Source organism: Mesocricetus auratus, unplaced genomic scaffold, assembly GCF_017639785.1.
Source record: "Mesocricetus auratus isolate SY011 unplaced genomic scaffold, BCM_Maur_2.0 contig_6512_pilon_obj, whole genome shotgun sequence".
NCBI lineage: Eukaryota > Metazoa > Chordata > Mammalia > Rodentia > Cricetidae > Mesocricetus > Mesocricetus auratus.
The window spans coordinates 1,979-25,007 of NW_024433354.1; the positions used below are offsets into that span (position 1 = coordinate 1,979).

The following is a 23,029-nucleotide window of genomic DNA, read 5'->3' on the forward strand; positions in this document are numbered from 1 at the left end:
GGACAAGCACATTCCCCAGTCTCCTAGATCTGCTGGATTCCTGGTCTCCTTGGTGGAGGAGAAGGCCTGGAATCTGGGCTGATCAGTGCCTGCACGGATGGAAGCTCTTTGCAGTTCCAAGGCGATAGCCATGCACTGGATCTTCTGGTTTCCTTGTCCAGTTGGTGGAAGAGAAGACCTGGAATCTGGGCTGCTCTGCTCCTGCCAGGATGAGAAGCTCAGTGCCGTACCCAGGTCAACCCCAGACATTGTAATTCAGGACCGGATGCAGGACCTGTTTTACCTGGTACCACCAGATGAGCTGTTCCCCTGGTCTCCTGGATCTGCTGGTATCCTGGTCTTGTTAGTGGATGACAAGACCTGTAATCTGAGCTGCTCACTTCCTCCCCAGAAGGGTTGCTCTGTGTAGTTCCCAGGCGATTCCCATGCATTGGATCTGTGGTGTTCCTTGTCATATTGGTGGAAGAAAAGACATGAAATCTGGGCTGCATGGCTCCTGCCATTCTGGGAATATCTGTGCAGTTCCCAGGCAATACCTAGGCACTGGAATGCAAGCCCAGATGCAGGGCATATTTTACCTGGTCCCACGGGACCAACTCGTCTCATGGTTTGGATCTCCTCATTTACTTGTGTCGGTGCAAGAGAAGAACTTGAATGTGGGCTGCTTGCTTCATGCCAGGATGAGAATCTCTTTGAGGTTCCCAGGCGATCTCCAGGTACTGGATCTGCTGGTTTCCTGGTCTCCTTGGTGGAAGAGTAGACGTGGAATCGGGACTGCTAGGCTTCAGCATGGATGGAAAGATCCCTGCAGTTCCCAGGCAAGAGCCATGCACTGGATCTGCTGGTTTCCTGTTCCTGTTGGTGGAAGAGAAGACGTGGAAACTGCGTTACTCTGAACTGGCCAGGATGAGAAGTTCTGTGCCATTCCCAGATGATCCCCATACACTGGAATGCAGGACCTATGCAGAGCCTGTTTTACCTGGTCCTGACTGACCAACTGGTCCCCTGTTCTGTGGGATCTGCTGGTTTACTGGTATCATTGGTGGAAGAGATCTGGAATCTGGGATGCTTGGGGGCTGCCAGAATGGGAAGCTCTTTGCTGTTCCCTGGCTATTCCCCAGGCACTCGAATTCAGGCCTGGAGGCAATGCCTGTTTTACTTGGTCCCACTGTACCAGGTTGTCCCCTGATATGGATGTGCACATTTCCTTGTCTCCTTGGTGAAGGAGAAGACCTGGAATCTGGGCTGCTTTGGCTCCTGTCAGGATAGGAAGCTCTGTGCAGCTCCCAGGTGATGCCAAGGCTGTAGGTTGTAGGACTAGATGCAGGGCCTATTTTACTTGGTTCATCCTGAGCAGCTTGTAAAATGATATCCTGGATCTGCTGGTTTTCTGGTTTCATTTGGTGGTAGAGAAGACCTGCAATCTGGGCTGCTTCATCTTGCAATGATGGGAAGTTCTGTGCAGTTCCCAGGGGATCACTGGAAGTGGATCTGCTAGTTAACGGGTCTTGTTCTTGGAAGAGAAGACCTGGAATCTGGGGTGCTCTCTTCCTGCTAGGAAGGGAAGCTCTGTACAATTCCCAGGTGATCCCCATTAACTGGATCTGCTGGATTCCTTGTCTTGTTGGTGGAACAGAAGACCTGGAATCTGGGCTGCTCCGCTCTTGCCATGATGGGAAGCTCTTTGCAGTTCCCAGGTTATCCCCAGCCACTGCAATGCAGGCCTGGATGCAGGGCCTGGTTTACTTGTCCACCCAGACAAGCTGGTCCTCTGGTTTGGATCTGCTCATTTACTGTTATTGATGGTGGAAAAGAAGACCTGGAGTCTGGGCTACTCGGGTCTCTCCTCGATTAAAAGTTCTATGCAGTTTCCAGGTGATCTTCCGGCACTGGAATGCAAGGCCAGATGCAGGGCCTGTTTTACATAGTTCTACTTGAGGAGCTCGTTCCCCGATCTCCTGGATCAGCTGGTTTTTCTGGTCATGTTGGTGGAAAAGAAGACCTGGAATCTTTGCTGCTCGCTTCATGCCAGGATGGGAAACTCTGTGGAGTTCCCAGGCAATCTCCAGGTACTGGGTCTACTGGATTCAATGTCTCCTTGGAGGAAGAGAATTCCTGAACTATGGGCTTCTTGGCTCATGTTGGGATGGGAAGCTCTGTGCATTTCACAGGCGATACCCAGTCACTGTGTCTGCTAGTTTCCTGGACTCGTTGGTGGAAGAGAAAAACTGGAACCATGGCTGCTCGCTTCCTGCCATGATTGGAATATCTGTGCACTTAACAGGCGATCTCCATTCACTGGATCTCCTGGTTTCTTGGTCACGTTTCTGGAAAAGAAGAACTAGTATCTGGGTTGCCGGGATGGGAAGCTTTGTGCAGTTCCCAGGCTATCCCTAGGCACTGTATCTGCTGGGTTCCCGGTCCCCTTGGTGGAAGAGAAGACTTGGAATCTGGGCTTCTTACTTGCTTCCAGAAAGGGAAGCACTTTGAAGTTCCCAGGTAATCCACAGGCAGTGGAACTGCTGGTTTCCTGGTCTTGTTGGTGGAAGGAAAGACATGGAATCTGAGCTGCTCTGCTCCTGCAGTGATGGAAAGCTCTGTGCAGTTCCCAGGAAATCACCAGGCACTGGAATGTAGGCCTGAATGCAGTGCCAATTTTACCTGGACCTGCCGCACCAGCTGGTCCTCTGGTCTACTAGGTCTGATGTATTCATGGTGTAGCTGGTGGAAGAGAATATCTGGAATCTGGTATAGTCGGTTCCCTTTCCAGGGGATCACAGACAATGTATCTGATGGTTTCCTGGTCTCCTTGGTGGAAGAGAAGAACAGGAATCTGCGCTATTAACCCCCTGCCCAGATGCGAAGGTCTGTGCTGTTCCCAGGCAATAACAAGTCACTGGATCCTCTGGTTTCCTGGTATTGCTGGTGAAAGAGAAGACCTGGAATCTGAGCTGCTCCCTTCCTACTAGGAAGGGAAGATTTGTGCTGTTCCCCGGTGATCACCAGGCACTGGATCTACTGGTTTCCTGGTCTCTTCGTTGGAAGAGAAGTTCTGGAATCTGGGCAGCTCGGTTCCCCCCATGAGGAAAAGCTCTGTTAAGTTCCCAGGGGACCACAGGCACTGGATCTGTTGGTTTCTGTGTCTTGTTGGTCAAAGAGAAGTCCTGGAATCTGGGCTGCTCGGGTGTTGCCAAGATGAGAAGGTCTATGCAGTACCCAGGCTATCACCACATACTGGATCCAGTAGTTTTCTGGTCTTGTTGGTGGAAGACAAGACCTGGAATCTGGGCTACTTGGTGCCTGCTGGAAAGAGAAGCTCTGTGCAGTTCCCAGGATATCACTAAGCAATGAATCTGCTGGGTTCCTCGTCCCATTAATGGACCAGGACTTGGAATCTGGACTTCTTGCTTCCTGCCAGGAAGGGAAGCACTGTGCATTTCCCTGGCCTCCCCAGGCACTGGAACTGCTTATTTCCTGGTCTTGTTGGTGGAAGCTAACCCTGGAATCTGGGCTGCTCAGCTCCCACAGTGATGGGAAGCTCTGTGCCATTCCCAGGAACCTCCATACACTGGATCTGCTGCTTTCCTAGTCTTGTTGGTGGAACAGAAGACCAGGAATCTGGGCTGTTCGTATCCTCCTGTGATGGGCCGATCAGTGCAGTTCCCAGGCTATCCCCAGGCACTGGAATGCAGGCACGGATGCAGGGCCTGTTTTATCCTGTCCTGCCTGACAAGCTGGTCCTCTGCTTTTGATTTGCTCATTTACTGTTATCAGTGGTGGAAGAGAAGACCTGGAATCTGGGCTGCTCGTTTCCCACAGCGATTAAAAGTTCTGTGCAGTTCCCAGGTGATTTTCCAGCACTGCAATGCAGGCCCAGATGCAGGACCAGTTTTACATGGTTCTGCTTGAGGAGCTGGTCCCCTGATCTCATGGATCTGCTGGTTTTCTTGTTACATTGGTGGAAGAGAAGACCTGGAATATTGTCTGCTGGCTTCACGCTGGGATGGGAAGCTCTGTGCAGTTCCCGGGCGATCTCCAGATACTGGGTCTACTGGATTCCTGGTCTCGTTGGTGGTAGAGAAGACCGGAAATATGGACTACTTGGCTCATGCTGGGATGGGAAACATTCTACATTTCACAGGCAATACCCAGAAACTATGTCTGCTAGGTTCCTGTACTCTTTGGTGGAAGAAAAAAACTGGAATCTTTGCTGCTTGCTTCCTGCCATGATTGGAATATCTGTGCACTTCCCAGGTGATCTCCATTAACTGGATCTGCTGGTTTTCTGGTCTCATTGGTGGAAGAGAAGAACTGGTATCTGGTTTGCTTTGCTCCCGTCAGGATGGGAAATGCTGTTCTGTTCCTACCTGATCCCCAGGCACTGGAATGCAGGCCCTGATGCAGGACCTGTTTGACCTGGTCCTGCCTGGGCTGCTGGTCCACTGGTCACCTGGATCTGCTGGTTTCCTGGTCTCATTGGTAGAAGAGAAGACCTGGAATCTGGACTGCTCAGCTCCTGCCAGGATGAGAAGCTCTGTGCTGTTCCCATGCTATCCCTAAGCACTGTATTTGCTGGGTTCCTGGTACCCTTGGTGGAAGGGAAACTTTGAATCTGTGTTTCTTGCTTCCTTCTAGGAAGGGAAACTCTGTGCAGGTGCCAGGTGATCACAAGGCACTGGATCTGCAAGTTTCCTGGTCTCGTTGGTAGTAGAGAAGAACTGGAATCTGGGCTGCTAGGTTCCTGCCAGGATGGAAAGTTCTGTGCAGTTCACAGGGGACCACAGGCACTGGATCTGTTGCTTCCTGGGTCAAGTTGGTGGGAGCGAGGACTTGGAATCTGGGCTCTTCAATGCCTGATGGAATGAAAAGCTCTGGGCAGTTCCCAGGCTATCCCCAGGCCCTAGAATGCAGGCCCGGATGCAGGACCAGATGGTCCCCTGGTCTCCTGGGTCTGCTGGTTTCTTGGACTAGTTGGTGGAAGAGAACATTTGGAATCTGGGCTGCTCAGTTAATGCCAGTATGGGAAGCTCTGTGCAGTTCCCAGGGGATCACTGGATCTGCTGGTTGTACTGGTCACTTTGGTGGAAGAGAAGACCTGGAATCTGAGCTGCTTGCTTTCTGCCAGGTAAAAAGGCCCTGTGCAGTTCCCAGGCAATACCCAAACACTGGAACTGTTGGTTACCTGGTCTCGTTGGTGGAAGTGAAGACCTAGTATCTGGGATGCTTGGCTCCTGCCCTGATGGGAAGCTCTGTGCAGTTCCCAGGCTATTCCCAGGCACTGGAATGCAGGCCCCGATGCAGTGCCTGTTTTACCTGGTCCTGCTGCACCAGATGGTCTCCTGGTCTCTAGGGTCTACTATTTTCCTGGTCTCGTTGGTGGAAGAGAAGACCTGGAATCTGGGCTAGGCAGTTCCTACCGGGATGGGAAGCTCTGTACAGGTCCCAGGCGATCATGAGCACTAGATCTGCTGATTTTCTGGTCTCCTTGGTGGAAGAGAAGAGCTGGATTCTGGACTGCTCCTTCTTGCTGGTTAGAGAAGCTCTTTGCATTTCCCAGGATCTCCTGGATTCCTGGTCTGGTTGGTGGAGGAGAAGACCTGCAATCTGGGCTGCTTGGCTCCTGCTTGTATGGGAAGACATGTGCAGTTCCCAAGTGATCCCAGGCACCGGAATGCAGTCCAGGATGGAGGGCCTGTTTTACCTGTTCCCCCTGGTCCAGCTGGCCCACTGGTCTGGATAAGGTGGGTTCCTGTTCTCGTTGGTAGAAGAGAATACCTGGAAACTAGGCTGATTGGCTGCCACCAGGATGGGAAGCTCTGTGCAGTTCCAACGCAATCCCCAGGCACTGGATCTGTGGTTTCGTGGTCTCATTGGTGTAAGACAAGACTGGAAATCTGTGCAGATCTGCTCTTAACTGGATGTGAAGCTCTGTGCAGTTCCCAGGCAATCCCCAGGCACTGGAATGCAGGCCCAAATCCAGGGCCTATTTTACCTGGAATGCCTGACCAGCTGGTCCCCTGATCTGGAACTGCTAGTTACCTGGTCTAGTTGGTGGAAGAGAAGACCTGGAATCTGGGCTGCTTGCCTCCCATTGGATCTGCTGGTTTAATAAAAACCCTGGAATGTGGACTGCTCTGATCCTGTGGAATGGGAAGCTCTGTGAAGTTCCCAGGTGGTCCCCAGCAAAGGATCTGCTGGTTTTCTGGTCAAGTTGGTGGAAGAGAAGACCTGGAATCTGGGTGGATCTGTGCATGATATGATGTGAAGCTCTGCTCATTTTCCAGGCAATCCCCAGGCACTGGAATGCAGGCTGTTTGCCTCCCCTGGGATGGGAAGCACTGCGCAGTTCCCAGGTGATCACCAGGCACTGGAATGCAGGCCCAGATGCAGGGCCTCTTTTATCTAGTCCTGCTGGACCAATTGGTGCCCTGTTCTCCTGGATCTGCTGGTTTCCTGGTCTTGTTGGTGGAAGAGAAGACCTGTAATCTGGGCTGCTCATCTCTTGCTGGGATGGGAAGCTCTGGGCACTTCCCAGGTTATACCCAGGCATGGATCTGCTGGTTTCCTGGTCTCCTTGGTGCAAGAGAAGACCTGAAATATGGTCTGCTCAGCTCCTGCCTGGATGGGATGCTCTGTGCAGGTTCCAGGTGATCCCTAGGCACTGGATCTGCTGGTTTCCTGATCTACTCGGTGGAAGAGAAAACCAGAAATTCGGCCTGCTCGACTCCACTGGGATGGGAAATTCTGTGAAGTTCCCAAAAGATAAGCAGAGACCGGATTTGCTGGAATCCTGGTATCATTGGTGGAAAAGAAGATGTGGAATCTGGGCTGCTGGACTCCTGCAAGGATGGAAAGTTCTGTGCAGTTCCCAGGCAATCCACAGTTACTTGAATGCAGGCCTGGATGTAGGGCCTGTTTAACCTGGTATTGCCTTACCAGCTATTCCCCTGGTCTAGTGGATTTGCGGGTTTCCTGGTATCCTTGGTGGAAGAGAAAACCTGGAATGTGCTGCAAGTCTCCTGCCAAATGGGAATCACTGGCAGTTCCCAGGTGATCCCGAGGCACTGGAATGCAGGCCCAGATGCAAGGCCTATTTTATCTGTTTTACCTGGTCTGCCTGGACTAGCTGGTCCCCTGATCTGGATCTGGTGATTTCCAGATGTCGTTGGTCAAAGAGATGACCTGGAATCTGTGCTCCTCGGCTCCTGCCTGGATGGGAAGAACTGTTCATTTCCCAGGCGATCCCCAGGCACTGGAATGCAGGCTCAGATTCAGGGTTTGTTTTAGTGGTCCCTCCAGCCCAGCTTGTGCCCTGGTCTCCTGGATCTGCTGGTTTCATGGTCTCCTTGGTTGAAGAGAAGACCTGGAATCTCAGCTGCTCATCTCCTGCTGGGATGGAAATCTCCGTGCTGATCCCAGGAAATACTCAGGCATAGGATCTGCTGGTTTCCTGGTTTCGTTTGTGGAAGATAAAACTGGAATCTCTGCTGCTTGGCTCCTGCCCAGATGGGAAGCCCTGTGCAGTTTTCAGGAGACCCCCAGGCACTGGAATGCAGGCCCGCATGCAAGGCCTCTTTTACCTGGTCCACTTGGACCAGCTGGCCCCTGGTCTGGGTCTATAGGTTTTCTGGGCTCGTTGGTGGAAAAGATGACCTGGAATCTGGGCTTTTTGAATCACACCGGGATGGGAAGCACTTTGCAGTTCACAGGCAATCGCCAAGTACTGGAAAGCAGGCCCAGATGCAGGGCCTGTTTTACCTGGTCCAGCCAGAGCAGATGGGCCCTGGTCTCCTGGATATGGTGGTTTCCTGGTCACGTTGGTGGAAGAGAAGAACTGAAATCTGCTGTGCTTTGATACCTCCTGGATGGGAAGCTCTGTGCAATTCCCAGGTGATCCCCAGGCACTGGAATGCAGGCCTGGATACAGGGCCTGTTTTACCTGATCCCGCTAGATCTAATGGTCCACTGTTCTGGATCTGTTTGGTGGTCTATTTGTTGGAACAGAAGACCTGGAATCTTGGCTGCTGATCTTAAACTGGGACAGGAAGCTCTGTGCATTTCCATGACCATCCCCGGGCACTGGATCTGTTGGTTTCCTGGTCTCATTGGTGGAAGACAAGACCTGTTATCTGGGCTGTTCTGCTCCTGCCATGATGGGAAGCTCTCACAGTTCCCAGGCGATCCCCAGGCACTGGAATGCAGGCCAGGATGCAGGGCCTTTTTTACCTAGTCCTGCAGGATCAGCTGGTTCCTTGTTCTCCTGGATCTGCTGGTTCTGGTCTCGTTGGTGGAAGAGAAGACCTGGAATCTGGGCTGCTAGTCTTGCACCATGATGGGAATATCTGTGCAGTTCCCAGTCAATACCCTGGCACTAAATCTGCTGGATTCCAGGTCATGTTGTTGGAAGAGAAGACCTGGAATCTGGCCTGCTAGGCTCCCAGTGCATCTGCTGGTTTCCTGTTCTGGTTGGTTTATTAAAAAAAACCTGGAATCTGGGCTGCTCAGATCCTATGGAATGGGAAGCTCTGTGCAGTTCCCAGGTGATCCCCAGGCACAGGATCTACTGGATTTCTCGTCGTGTTGGTGGAAGAGAAGACCTCGAATCTGGGCTTCTCAGATCCTGCTGAGTGGGAAGCTCTTGCAGTTAACAGAAGATCCCCAGGCACTGGAATACTGGCCAGGATGCAGGACCTATTTTACTTGTTCCTGGAGGACCAGCTGGTCCCCTGGTCTCATGGATCTGCTGGTTTCCTGGTCTCGTTGGTGGAAGAGAAGTCCTGGAATATGGGCTGCTAGCTTCCTGCAGGGATGGGAAGCTCTGTGCTGTTCCCAGGTCATCCTCAGATACTCGATCTGCTGGCTTCCTGGTTGTGTTGCTGGAAGAGAAGATGTGGAATGTGGGGTGCACAGCTCCTGCCGGAATGAGAAGTTTTGTCCAGTTCCCGGGTGATCCCCATGCACTGGAATGCATGCCCGAATAAAGGTCCTGTTTTAGCTGGTCCCACCAGACCAGCTGGTCTTCTGGTCTGGATCTAGGGTACCCTGATATCGTTGGTGGAAGAGAAGACCTTGAATCTGGGCTGCTTGGATGCCTCCTGGGTGGGAAGATCTGTGAACTTTCCAGGCTATCCCCAGGCACTGCAATGAAGGCTTGGATACTGGGCCTGTTTTACCTGATCATGCTGGAACTTCTGGTTCCCTGTTATGGATCTGTTTCATGGTCTTGTTTGTGGAAGGGAATACCTAGAATCTGGGCTTCTCATCTTCCATCAGGATGGGAAGCTCTGTGCAGTTCCCTGGAGATACCGGGGCACTGCATCTTCTGGACTCTTAGTCTCATTGGTGGAATACCTGACCTGTAATCTGGGCTAGTCTGTTCTCGCGGTGATGGGAAGTTCTTGCAGTTCCCAAGAGATCCCCAGACACTTGAATGCAGACCAGGATGCAGGATCTGTGTTATCTGGTCCTGCAGGACCAGCTGGTCCCCTGATTTCCTGGATCTTCAGTTAGAAGATTTGTTCAGTTCACAGGTGATCCCCAAGCACTGGAATGAATGACCGGATGCATGGCATATTTTACATTGTTCCACGGGACCAGGTGTCCTTTTGTCTCCTGGATCATCTGGTTTCCTGGCCTGTTTGATGGAAGAGAAGACCTGGAATCCGGGCTGCTAGCTTCCTTCCAGGATGGAAAGATCTGAGAAGTTCCCAGGTGATCCCCAGGCACAGGATCTGCTGGTTTCCTGGAATTTTTGGTGGAAGAGAAAACCTGGAATCTGGACTGCTCGTCTCCTGCTGGGATGGGAAGCTCTGTGCAATTCCCCTTTGATCCCCAGCCACTCATTCTTCTGACTTCCTGGTCTCATTGGTGGAAGAGATTATCTGGAGTCTGGGCTGCTAGCTTCCTTCTGGGATGGGAAGGTCTGTGCGGTTCTCAGGCAATCACCAGGCACTGGATCTGCTGGTTTGCTGGTCTTGTTGGTGGAAGAGAAGAATCAGAATCTTGGATGTTTGGCTCCCTCCTGGATGGGAAGCTCAGTGCAGGTCCCAGGCAATCCCCAGGTACTGGAATGCAGGCCTAGATCCAGGGCCTGTTTTTCCTGGTTCCATGGACCAGCTGGTACCCTTGTCCCCTGGATCTGCTGGTTTCCTAGCCTTGATGGTGGAAGAGAAGACCTGGTATCTGGGCTGTTCTAGACCTGCCCTGATGGGAAGCTCTGTGCAGTTCACAGACGATTTCCAGGACTGCGATACAGGCCTTATTCAGGGCCTATTTTACCTCATCCCTGCAGATGAACTGGTCCCCTGGTCTCCTGGATCTGCTGGTTTCCTGGTCTATTGGGTCAAGGAGAAGACCTGTAAGCTGTGCTGCTGCTCCTGCTGGGATGGAAAGCATTGTGCAGTTCCCAGGCGGGCACCAGGCACTGGAATGCAGTCCCAGAAACAGGGCCTATATTATCTGTTCCCCTTGGACCATCTTGTCCCCTTGTCTGGATCTGCTGGTTTTCTGGTCTCGTTGGTAGAAGTGGAAACCTGGAAAGTGGGCTGCTGAGCTCCTGCCTAGATGGGAAGCTCTTTGCAGTTCCCAGGGGAAACCCAGGCACAAGAATGTAGGCCCAGATTAAGAGCCTGTTTTTTTCTGGTCCTGCCAGACCAGCTGGTACCCTGTTATCCTGGATCTGCTGGTTTTCTGATCTTGTTGGTGGAAGAGAAGACCTGGAATTTGGGCTTTTCAGGTCCTGCTCGGATGGGAAGCTCTGTGCATTTCCCATGCTATCCCAAGGCACGGAATCTGCTTGTTTCCTGGTTTCGTTGGTGGGAGAGAAGACCTGGAATCTGGGCTGCTTGGCTCCTGCCAAGATGGGAAGCTCTATGCAGTTCTCAGGTGATCCCCAGGCACTGCATTTTCTGGTTTCCTGATCTCCTTGGTTGAAGAGAAGATCTGGATTCTGGGCTGCTAGCTTCCTGCCGGGATGGGAAACTGCAGTTCCAAGACAATCACTAGGTACTGGATATGCTGTTTTCGTGCTGGCATGGGAAGCTCTGAGCAGTTCCCAGGGGATCACAGGAACTGGGTCTGCTGGTTCCTGGTCTCAGTGGTGGAAGAGAAGTTCTGGAATCTGGGCGGCTCTGCTCATGATGGGATGGGAAGAAATGTGCAGTTCACAGGTGAACCCAAGGCTCTGCAATGCAGGCCTGGATCCAGGGCCTATTTTATCTGGTCCCACCGGACAAGCAGGTAAACTGGTCTCCTGATTTTCTGGTCTTGTTGGTGGAAAAGAATACCTGGAATCTGGGCTGCTTGGCTCCTGCCCAGATGGGAAGCTATGTGCTGTTCCCTGGCTATCTCCAGGCACTGGAATTCATGCCTGGATGCAGGGTCTCTTTTACCCGGTCCCCTGTACAAGCTGAACCCCTGGTCTCCTGGATTTTCTGCATTGCTGGTCTCATTGTTGAAACAGAAGTCCTGGAATTTGGGCTGCTCTGTTCCTGCCAGGACGGTAAGTTTCCAGTGCAGTTTCCAGGCAATGACCAGGCACTGGATCTGCTGGTTTCCTGGTCTCATTGGTGGAAGAGAAGACCTGGAACCAGCTGTGCTTTTATCCCTCCAGGATTGGAACCTCTTTGCAATTCCTAGGTGATTCCCATGCACTGGAATACAGGCCCAGATGCAGGTCCTATTTTACCTGGTCCTGCTTCAACTGCTATTCTCCTGGTCTCCTTGATCTTCTGGTTTCCTGGTCTTGATGGTGTAATAGAAGACCTGGAATGTGGCCTGCTCATTCTTGCGGGGATGGGAAGCTCTGTGCTGATCCCAGGCGATATCAAGGCACTGTATCTGCTGATTTCCTGATCTCGGTGGAAGAGACGACCTGGAATCTGCGGTGTTCGGCTCATGCAAGGATGGGAAGCTCTTTCCAGTTCCCAGGTAATCCCCAGGCACTGGATTGCAGGCCCGGATGCAGAGCCTATATTAACTTGTCTAGCCCAACCAGCTGATATCCTGGTCTGGCATTGCTGGTTTCATGGTCTCATTGGTGGAATAGAAGGTCTGGAATTGTGCTGCTCGGCTTCTGCAGCACAATTGGAACGCTCTCTGCAGTATCTAGCCAATACCCAGTCACTGGACTGCTGGCCTGGATACATGGCATATGATATATTCTCCTGCCGTACCAGCTGGTCCCAAACATGGAGAGCACTGTTTCAGTTGTGGTATGTAGATCCAATTCCAACTGGAACCTAGGAGTTACAGGGACACATAGATCTAATCCTGATCTGGAGGCAAGAAGACAAACACACCCTTAATCCAGAACTTGATCAGGAAACAGGCCAACTCCTCTGGTGGGATACTATAAAGGGGCATGGAAAGAGGAAGGTCTTCCTTTTGCCAGCTAGCCCTTGCTTTGCAGCAAGTCCCTCCCTTCAGTGGCATTAGCTACAACTTCTCTTGACATCCACAATATACTGAAGACCATCAGACAGGTACCACTTTCTGGACTGAGTAAGTAGTGAGGTCTTGCACTTTCTCTTCACAGCGAGATACTGTGAGGCTATGAGGCCTACAGCCCTTAGTCATCCTAAGGAATACACTTTCTTCATATGGTCAGAGTTAATTTCTGTCATTTCTGTTTCTCCAGGGAACTCAGAAACAACATTTTTTATTGATATGAGGGCATAAAATGTTCCAAACAATCCAAGAATTGAGTAAAATTGTCAAAAGGAGTTACCTGTTGATCTAAGAGTCAATCTATAAAAGGAAACAGTGTGTTGGTGAGATTGCAGCTACGCCTAGAAGCTCAATCTGTCTTCTCTGAATCTAACATTGAAATCGGGATAGAAACTTTCAGAGAGACCCAAATCTCCAGGTCCAAAAGTTGGGGATTCAGAGGAAAGCAGAAAACAAAATTCTAAAAAAGTGTCTATGGTGATACATAGTTTACCATTTCTCAAGTCACTGGTGATCAAAAGAGCAAAGCAACCATACTGCTTAGCCAGTGAAGCCAGGCAGACTCGTTTCCTCCGAGGACTCGTGGGACAAAGGGAGGTGGATATCTGCATGATCGAGTCTACCCAGGGCCACACTATATTGAAGCAGCCTAAAAGAGTAACAGAGCTCATGCCTTGATCCCAGCAATAGAGTGGTATAAACAATAGGAGCGGTGTCTTTCAGTAGTCAGGCTCAAGATGATCTCCAGTTAGGCTGAGGACAGGTAGCAGTGTGATATTGGGGAGAGCAGATGGAGCCTGAGGTAGAGGCAAGAGCTAGTGGCTTGGCGGCTTTGATTGCCTGACCTTCAGATTGAAGCTTTAGCCCCAATATTAGTCTCTGGTCTTTTATTTTTTGGTGTTACAGGTAACTTTAATTGTGACCTGCAGGTTGAAGAAAAAAAATGCCCTACCTATTCATTTTGGAGCCAGGTTAACTGTCAATCTGCCACAAGCAGATATGTCAGGGGACCTGGCAGCGGAGACCTGGGGCTTCACAGAAGTCAATTCCAGAAATTGACCTACAGTTGGACCATCAGCAACTTCTGTTCTATCCTGCAGGAAATGAGAAAAGCCATTGAAAATCCAACCTAATCCTCAGGAGCCAGGGCAAAAACAGATGGAGTTTGAAAATACACCCGCACGGGATGGATGAAGAAATCAAAGGCTACTTGTCAGTTTACCTAACGTTGCTCAGCTGCCCAAGGAGACCAGTGTAGGCAAAGATCCAGTTTTGGGTCATCGATTCTGAAGGAGAGAAAACACAAGGCATGAAGAGCCCAAGATTCTACAGGTTCCTACAAAAGCAACATTGGGGATTCAGAAAGTTCATCCTTCAAGATTTCCTCTTGTCCAAGGAGCCTTGGCTGCTCGAAGACAATGAACTCAGCCTACATTGCAAAATGACTGTGGTCCAAGACTCCTTTGGCTTCTCTGAAGAGACCAGGATGCCAGCGATCCAGGTTCCAAGGTGCAATCTGGCAGATGAGCTAGGAGAGCTGTGGGAGAATTCCTACTTCACAGACATCTGCCTGGTGTTAGCTGGCCAGGAATTCTAGGCTCACAAGGCCATCTTAGCAGCTCGCTCTTCAGTTTTCAGAGCCATGTTTGAACATGACATGGAGGAGAGCTGAAGAAACCGCATTGAGATCCAGGACATGGAGCCTCAAGGCTTCAGGGCAATGATGGGCTTCATTTACACTGAGAAGGCACCAGATCACAGCATGGCAGATGTTCTGCTTGCAGTTGCCGACAAGTATGGCCTGCAGCATTTGAAGGTCATGTGCGAGGAAACCCTCTGCAAGGACCTCTCCGTGGAGACTGCTGCACACACTCTCGTCCAGGCTGACCTCCACTTTGCAAGGCAGCTGAAAACCCAGGCACTGGATTTAATTACAACTCATGCTTCTGAAATCTCTGAGACTTCAAGCTGGAAGACAATTGTGGGCACATATCCCCACTTGCTGGCTGAAGCATACAGCTCCCTGGCTTCTGCTCACTGCTCTTTACTGGAGCCCCCTCCCTAATGCCTCAAGCAATCTTACGATCCTCTCAGCTCTGTCCTACAGGTTTATTCCATAAGTGGCAGCCAGCATTGTTTTCAAGGACACCTAGGTAGACTTCGGGACACTGGAGCATTTTCACAGAACCTGTGGAAAGATGGAATGGGGGCTCAGGCATTTAATACCCCAGGAAATAAGTTGAATAGCAGTTTTGGGTAGAGAGATCACTGCATTCTGGGATTCTCTACCCAGATGCTGTACTGGTTTGCTTTCACTACATTGAGTCTGATACTCGGCAATCAGTGAGGTTATTGGCCCCAAGCATATCCCAACAGGGTTTCTTTTGAGGGACCTGTCTGGATAAGACTGAGCAGAGCATATGCTCAAGGATTTAGACCAAAGCAGAAAACAAACATGAATTTGTGCTTACAAAGGACGAGGAAGAGGAAGGAAGACAGTTTTTCTCTCCAGATCCAGGGTGTGGAGACGGAACCTTTGACTCAGGTTGCCGAAGCAGTTGGGGCTTCTGCAGAGGACCAGTTCCATGATTTCAGCTGTCAGCATATGAGGAAGACTTCTCAAATTCTCTAACTGGATATCCAGTGGAATGAAGTCCTCCTCTTGTCTCTCTGGGTGTATCCATTTCTGTAAACCAAACACTAGAAAAGGAATAAAAAATCTGACAACCATTTTGTGGATTCTGTGGTGTTTCTGTTTGAAGAAGCCTGTATTAGTTCATCCAGTACTGCTCAGGTTGCGTGAGTATGGTTATCATCATCATGGCTGCACCATTCACCCAAAGCCTCACTACTCTTTCTTTGCACCTGGATTTGGCAGAGTAGATGACAAAGGTGAGGAAGACAACTGCATCTGGCAGAGTCTTTTGGTAGTCTAGTTATTGCTAAAGACTTTACGGGTTTTCAAAAAGGAAAAGGACATTGATTTAGTGAGAATCCATACTTTCCCCATCTGAACTGTGGGTCCATTTTTAGATATTGGTAAAATAATTCTTCCATCCCCACCACTGCTAAAATGAATTCTCTCATGTAGACAGGCTCAAAGGCCAGGCCTTTGCTGCTCCTAACTTGTCCTCCTCTACCTGACTCTTTCAGTTCTCCTTTGACAGCTCTTTCCATTTTAAACTGCAGTAATAGATTAAGTTGTTAATCCCAATCAAGCTCCCTGATGATTTAGATACTAAACTTTGAAGACAGCATTTTCATGTGTGTGTTGTTGCTGGGCTACAGTCAAATGATACCCACTCTGCAGAAAGAATTTGCTTTCGTTTGATATATTTATAGCTTGCATTATGGGATACAGATATCATTTCTAACACTTCTAGTTACACCAAAGTCAGGAAATCAGATAGTTTGTTTCTTAAAAAGGAGAAAAAGAAATCATAACATTATTGGTTTTTGATAGAAAATTCCCAGCTGTGATTGACTGACACTTTCAATATGATTGATCTTGAGAAGCAGACTGCTCACAAACAGGATATGAAGCCCTCTTCCTAGAGGAAAGAACTTCCAGGCATTCATTTAATAGTTTAGGAAGGAAATCTCTCCTCTATGTCTCTCTGTGTGTCCCTCTACTTGAATCTCTATCAGTCTCTGTCTGTCTGTCTCTCTGTCTGTCTGTCTCTTTTTTCTCTTGCTCTGTGTCACTCTCTGTCACTCAGATTCTTTCTTCTATGTATAACTCTGTGACACACAGCATGCTTTCTTTCTGTCTGTGTGTCTGCCTGACTATCTTTCTGTCTGTTTCTCTAGCTTTGTCGCAGAGCATCTCTCTTTCAATCCATTTATTTACCTCCACCAATGTTGTGCTTGTCTGTTTAGAATGAAGATAACTGTCTTAAGGTCTATTGCCTTGTCACAATCTCATCTCTCCATTAATGTTTATGTATGTCACTCTCTCTCTCAATCTGTGTATGTCTCATAATCTATATCACTCTGTCTCTCTCTGTCTCTCTTTCTTTCTCTCTCTCCCTTTTCCTTCTCTTTCTCTCTTGCTCACTCTTTCCCTGTGTCTTCATATCTCTCTCTGTATGTTTGTGTTAGTTTGTGTGTTTGTTTGTGTGTGTGTGTGTGTGTGCAAATCCAGCTGTGTCTCTCTGTAACTCTCTCCATGCTTAAGTATTTCTGCTACTTGTGTGTTTGTTCTGTAAAATTCTGCCACATGACAAGTGACTTTCCCTGTTATGTAGACTCTCTTGTAGTTCCAGACAAGAGCCTCATCCTATGGGGACATGAATGCTTTGTCTCTATTAAGTCACCAAGAGAACAACCTACCGAAAATAAAACCACCGCCAATGTCATTTTTGACATGAGTAGCTCTGTGAAAAGAGTCAATGCATTCAACCTCTGTGGTACCCAGTAACCCCAGGAGAGGCTGCTCCAACTCTCCATAAGCAAGCTCAGGACCACAAGTTAGAGCACTTTTCTGATAAATGAGGGGCCTTGCGGTGATAGCCTAGCTTCCTTTCAATTGACACTCTTGAGGAAAGGAGAACCTGCAACAGAGAAGAGTCTCAGGTGGTACTAGTTATCCACCTGTAATAGGGGCTTTACTGAGGAAGCAACTTTTCAGGGCTCATATCCAGTTGATTTTTCCTGTATGGAGGGTGGAAGAAGCATCACGGACAGTATTTCAGGATACCTATGCTGGAAACCAGTGAGTGGAGGTAGTTCCCTTTCCTCCTGGCTTAGGGAATCCCTCCAGACATCATGAACTGGAGAGGTATGGGGAGCATTTTCCTGATCACATTTGAAAAGGAGCCATCAGAACACATTTCCTTCCGTATCTACTGAACGTATTCTGATATACAAGATGAAAGCTCTCGGTTATAAAGGTCCTGCAGAGTAAGCATGGGAGCTCAAAATTTGGAGAGGAGAGAAAACATCCATTAAAATACAAAATGGGCCATGGTTGTCGTTCTGTGTTTCAGTTACCTCACACAGGATTCTAAATCTATCCATGTGACTGCAAATTCACAATGTCATTGTATTCCCCCCTGAGTCATACCCCATTGTTTAAATGTACCACATTTTCATTATCCAGTTTTCAGGGGAGGGTCAGCTAGTTTGGTTTCAGGTTCTGGCGATTACAAATAATACTTCTGTGAGCATAGTTGATAGGTTGAATGTCCATGTGGCATGGTTGTGTATCTTTTGTTTGTATGCCCAATAGTGGTTATGCTGCGCTGTGTTGTAGATTGATACCCGAAATTTTGAGAAATGGACACCCATATTTCCACAGTGGCTTAAAAGTTTGAACCAGCAAAGGAACTGTGTTCCCCTTACAATATATCCTCTCTATAATACATTGTCATTAATTGTTTTGATCTTAGCCATTCTGACCAGTAAAAGATGGCATCTTAGATGAGGCTTGATTTTAATTTCCCTGATGGCTAAGGAAATGGAGCAGATCCTCCTTTGCCTTTTGGCCAGTAGAGACTGTCCTGTTCAGAATTCTCTGTTTAGCTCTGTATCCCATGTACTCACACATAAGTATATATTCAACATAAAGCAGAGGATAGTCAGCCTACACTTTACAATATCAGAGATTCCAATAAACATGAAGGGCCCTAATAGGTAAATGCACAGATTTGCCCATCCCCCAAAATTGGAAACAGACAAGGTCTCCTGTGTATATTTGGAACACCGGTGAATTAAGAGGTTGTTGTTATAATGCAGAATGTTGAGAGAGCATTTGTTGGGTTAGCCAGAAATCTGGCTCTAAGGAAATTCCCAGGAATGCACAAGCATGAGCCATGCTTAAATTCTGAGCCACAGTGGAGAGGGCAACTTAGCGGCACTTGCCATGAAATCACGTTGATGACTACCTTAGGTGTCATCATAGAACTTTCATCCATTAACCCACAAAGGAAGGTGAAGAGATCCACAGCTAAGCACTGGCCCAACTCGCAGAATACAGTCTTGCAGCAGGAGGTGTGATAATATGAGCAGAGTGGCCAGGTCCCTGCGTCAGAAACAGCTGACAGAAGCAAGAATCAAGTGGGAGGTCCCGGAGTCCGGAATGACACCTCGCAAACTTGTGTAATATTGAAATAGTGTCTAGGAATGTGTATGACGATTGTGTGGTTTGGGCAGTTGTTGTGTCCACCACACGGGGAACCAGGATTTACCCCTACTGCATGAAATGGCTCTTGGGTGCCCATTCCCTGTGAAGACATAACTTGGTCACCCTACATACATGGGGGAGGGTCTTTGGTCTGCTTCCAGTGATGTCATAGAATTTGTTGATTTCCCATGTGGGACCTCCCCTTTCTGAGGGGTGTATTGGGGGTTGGGAGGATAGAATGTGTGCATTTTTGCGGATAGAGAGTGACCCGGGATCGGTATGTAAAACAACTTTATTTTAAACTTCTACAAATGATAAAATGAACACATTGCGGAGAAATATACCAAATAAACAAAATATAAGATATTGACAGACAGAATTTACTCAGTCCCCATGACTAAATGAGTAGAATTTACGATCTTCATGTAACACAAGAAGCAAACTACATTTCTCATGGTTACTCTTGTTCCCTGAGCTGACTTTATCTGGAATAAACTAACATCCAAACATGGAGAGCACTGCTTCAGTTGTGGCATGTAGATCCAATTCCAACTGGAACTTTGGAGTTAGAGGCACACATAGATCTAATCCATTTATGGAGGCCAGAAGACAAACACAACCTTAATCCTGAACTTGATCAGGAAACAGGCCACCCCCTCTGGTGGGAGACTATAAAGGTGCATGGAGAGAGGAAGGGCTTCCTCTTTGCCTTGCAGCAAGTCCCTCACTTCACTGGCAATATCGACTTCTTCTCATGACTTCCAGAATATACTGAAGACCAGCAGTCATGTCCCAATTTTAGGACTGAGTACGTACTGAGGTCTTGCACTTTCTCTTCATAGATAGATAGGATGAGGCTATCAGGCATAAATACCTAAGTCATTCTAAGGAATCCACTTTCTTCAAATGGTCAGAGTTTCTTTCTATCTGTTCTGTTACTCTAGGTATCGCTGGTACAACATTTTATTTTGATACAATGGCATAAAGTGCTCTGAACCATCCAAGTGTGGAAGAAAATTGTCAAAAGTAGTTACCTGTTGACCTAAGATTCAATCTAGAAAAGGAAACTGTGTTGTGGTATGATTTCAGCTATCCCTAGAAGCTCAATCTGTCTTCTCTGAGTCTAATATTGAAATCTGGATAGAAAATTTCAGCGAGGACCTAGTCTCCATCCCCAAAGAGTTGGGGATACAGAGGAAAGCAGAAAACAAAATTATAAAAATGTGTCTGCGGTGATACATAGTTTACCATTTCTCAAGTCACTGGTGATCAAAAGAGCAAAGCAAAAATACTGCTTAGCCAGTGAAGCCAGGCAGACTCGTTTCCTCCGAGGACTCGCGGGAAAAGGAACTGGATATCTGTGTGTTCCAGTCTACCTCAGGCCACACTAGATTGAAGCAGCCTAAAAGAGTAACAGAGCTCATGCCTTGAACCCAGAATTTTGGTAGTCTAGTTATTTCTAAAGACTTTACGGGTTTTCAAAAAGGAAAAGGACATTGATTTCCTGAGAATCCATATTTCCCCACCTGAACGGTGGGTCCGTTTTTAGATATTGGTAAAATAATTCTTCCATCACCACCATTGTTAAAATGAATTCTCTAAGGGAGATATGTTCAAAGGCTGGGCCTTTGGAGCCCCTCACTTGTCCTCCTCTGCCTGACTCCTTCGGTTCTTCTTTGACAGCACTTTCCAAAGTACAGTGGAGTCATAGATTAAGTTGTTAATCCCAACCAAGTTCCCTCATGATTTAGGTACCAAATTTTGAAGACAGCATTTCCATATGTGTATTTTGTAGCTGGGATACAGTCAAATCATATCCACTCTGCAGAAAGAATTTGCTTTCTTTGGTTTCTTTTGCTATATTTATAGCTTGCATTATGGGAGACTGAAATTATTTTTTCTAACACTTCTAGTTACACCAAAGTCAGGAAATCACTTAGTTTGTTTCCAGAAAAGGGGAAAATGAAATCATAACATTATTGCTTTGTGATAGAAAATTCTCAGCTTAGACTGACTGATTCTCTCAACATGATTGATCTTGAGTAGGAAACTGCCCACCCAAAGGACATGAGCCCCTCTTCCTAGAGGAAAGAACATCCAGGAATTCATTTAATAGTTTAGGAAAGAAGAGTCGCATCTACATCTCTCTGTGAGTCCCTCAACGTGTATGTCTATCAGTCTCTGTCTGTCTGGCTATCTCTTTTTTTAATTTTTTTCTTTATTATTTTTTATTTTATTTTCCAGTTTAAATTTAGATAAGAAACATGGATGCTTCACAAGTCAGTTCCAGGTCCCTCTCCCTTTCCCTCCTCTCCTCCTGTGCCCTCCTCCCAACCCCCCCATTATCGCCTCATTCCCGCAGGGAAGATGAGGCCCTCCATAGGGGTGTCCATAGTCTGTCATTTCATATATGGCAGGGCTTAGACCCTTCCCCAAGAGTTCAGGGTGAGAGTGCACCTCACATTGTTCTAAGGGAGTCCAAAATCCCTGTGTATACTTGGGATGCATACTGATCTGCTGCCCAAGGCTCAATAGATTACCTAGGCCTCCTCACTGACACCCAGATTCAGGGGGTCTTGATCAGTCCCATGCTGGATTCCCAGGCTGATGCCTGGGATTCAAGGGTTAACCTTTGTCTGGTCAGCTGTTTCTGGGGGTTAAACCAGCCCAGTCTTAATCTCTTTGATCATCAGTCCTCCCTCTCTGTTACTGGCTTTCTTGAGTTCAGCTCATTACTTAACCAAGGGAGTCTGCCTCTTCTTCGATCAGCCACTAAATGAAGTTTCTGTTTCCCAGACTCTCTGGCCATAGGATTGTAGGCTGGCACTCCCCAGATCTTTGTCTAAAATCCATATATGAGAGAGTAAATGCCATGTTTCTCTTTTTGTGACTGGGTTACCTCACACAGGATGGTTTCTTCTAGTGTCATCCATTTGCCTGCGAGTCTCATGATTCCATTATTTTTTTCTGCTGAATAGTACTCCATTGTGTAAATGTACCACATTTTCTCTATCCACTCTTCGGTTGAGGGACATCTAGGTTGCTTCCAAGTTCTGGCTATTACAAATAAAGCTGCTATGTACATAGTGGAACAGACATCTTTGTTGTATGAATGGGCATCTTTTGGATATATGCCTAAGAGTGGAGTTGCTGGGTCTTGTGGTAGGTTTATTCCCATTTTTCTGAGGAATCTCCATACTGATTTCCAAAGTGGCTGAACCAGTTGTCACTCCCACCAGCAATGGAGGAGTGTCCCCCTTTCACCACATCCTCTCCAGCATAAATTGTCACTGGTGTTTTTGATTTTAGCCATTCTGACAGGAGTGAGATGGTATCTCAGAGTTGTTTTGATTTGCATTTCCCGGATGGGTAAGGATGTTGAGCACTTTCTCAAGTGCCTCTCAGCCATTTTAGACTCCTCTATTGAAAACTCTCTATTTAGTTCTGCAGCCCACTTTTTAATTGGGTCCTTTGATGTTTTGGAGACTTGCTTCTTGAGTTCTTTGTAAAATTTGGAGATCAACCCTCTGTCAGATGTGGGATTAGTGAATATTTTTTCCCATTCTGTGGGCTGCCTTTTTGTCTTGCTGACTGTGTCCTTTGCCTTACAGAAGCTTCTCAGTTTCAGGAGGTACCATTTATTAATTGTTGATCTCACTGTCTGTGCTACTGGTGTTATGTTCAGGAATCTGTCTCCTGTAACAATTCGTTCAAGGGTACCACCCACTTTCTCTTCTAAGAGGTTCAGTGTGGCTGGATTTATGTTGAGTTCTTTGATCCATTTGGACTTAAGTTTTGTGCATGGTGATAAACATGGATTGATCCGCATTCTTCTACATCCCAGTCCTAGAGGAAAGAACATCCAGGAATTCATTTAATAGTTTAGGAAAGAAGAGTCGCATCTACATCTCTCTGTGTGTCCCTCAACGTGCATGTCTATCAGTCTCTGTCTGTCCGTCTATCTCTTTTATCTCTCAGTGAATCTCAGCGTGCCTGTATTTCTGCCTGTGTCCCAGCCTGACTAACTTTCTGTCTGTTTCTATAGCTCTGTTGCAGAGCATCTTTCTTTCAGTCTATTTATTTACCTCCACGAATGCTGTGCTTGTCTGTTTAGAATGAAGTTAATTGTCTGTTGCTTTGTCACAATCTCATCTCTCCATTAATGTTTATGTATGTCTCTCTCTCCCTCAAGCTGTGTGTGTCTCATAATCTGTATCACTCTATGTCTCTCTCTCTCCCTTTTCCTTCTCTTTCTCTCTTGCTGACTCTTTCTCTGTCTCTTCATGTCTCTTTCTGTATGTTTGTTTTAGGGTGTGTGTTTTATGTGTGGGTGTTTGTGTGTGTGTGCAAATCCTACTGTGTCTCTCTCTTTCTCTCTGCATTCTTAACTATCTCTACTACATGTGTATGTGTTCTGTAATGTTCTCCCACATGAAAATGATTTTCTCTGTCGTGTGG

The 23,029-nt window shown here is 47.8% G+C and overlaps 1 pseudogene; it reads left to right on the forward strand.

Annotated features, from left to right (window-relative positions):
* The first annotated feature begins 13,756 nt into the window (after window positions 1-13,756).
* Window positions 13,757-14,512, forward strand: LOC121138466 (annotated as a pseudogene).
* Window positions 14,513-23,029: the final 8,517 nt, after the last annotated feature.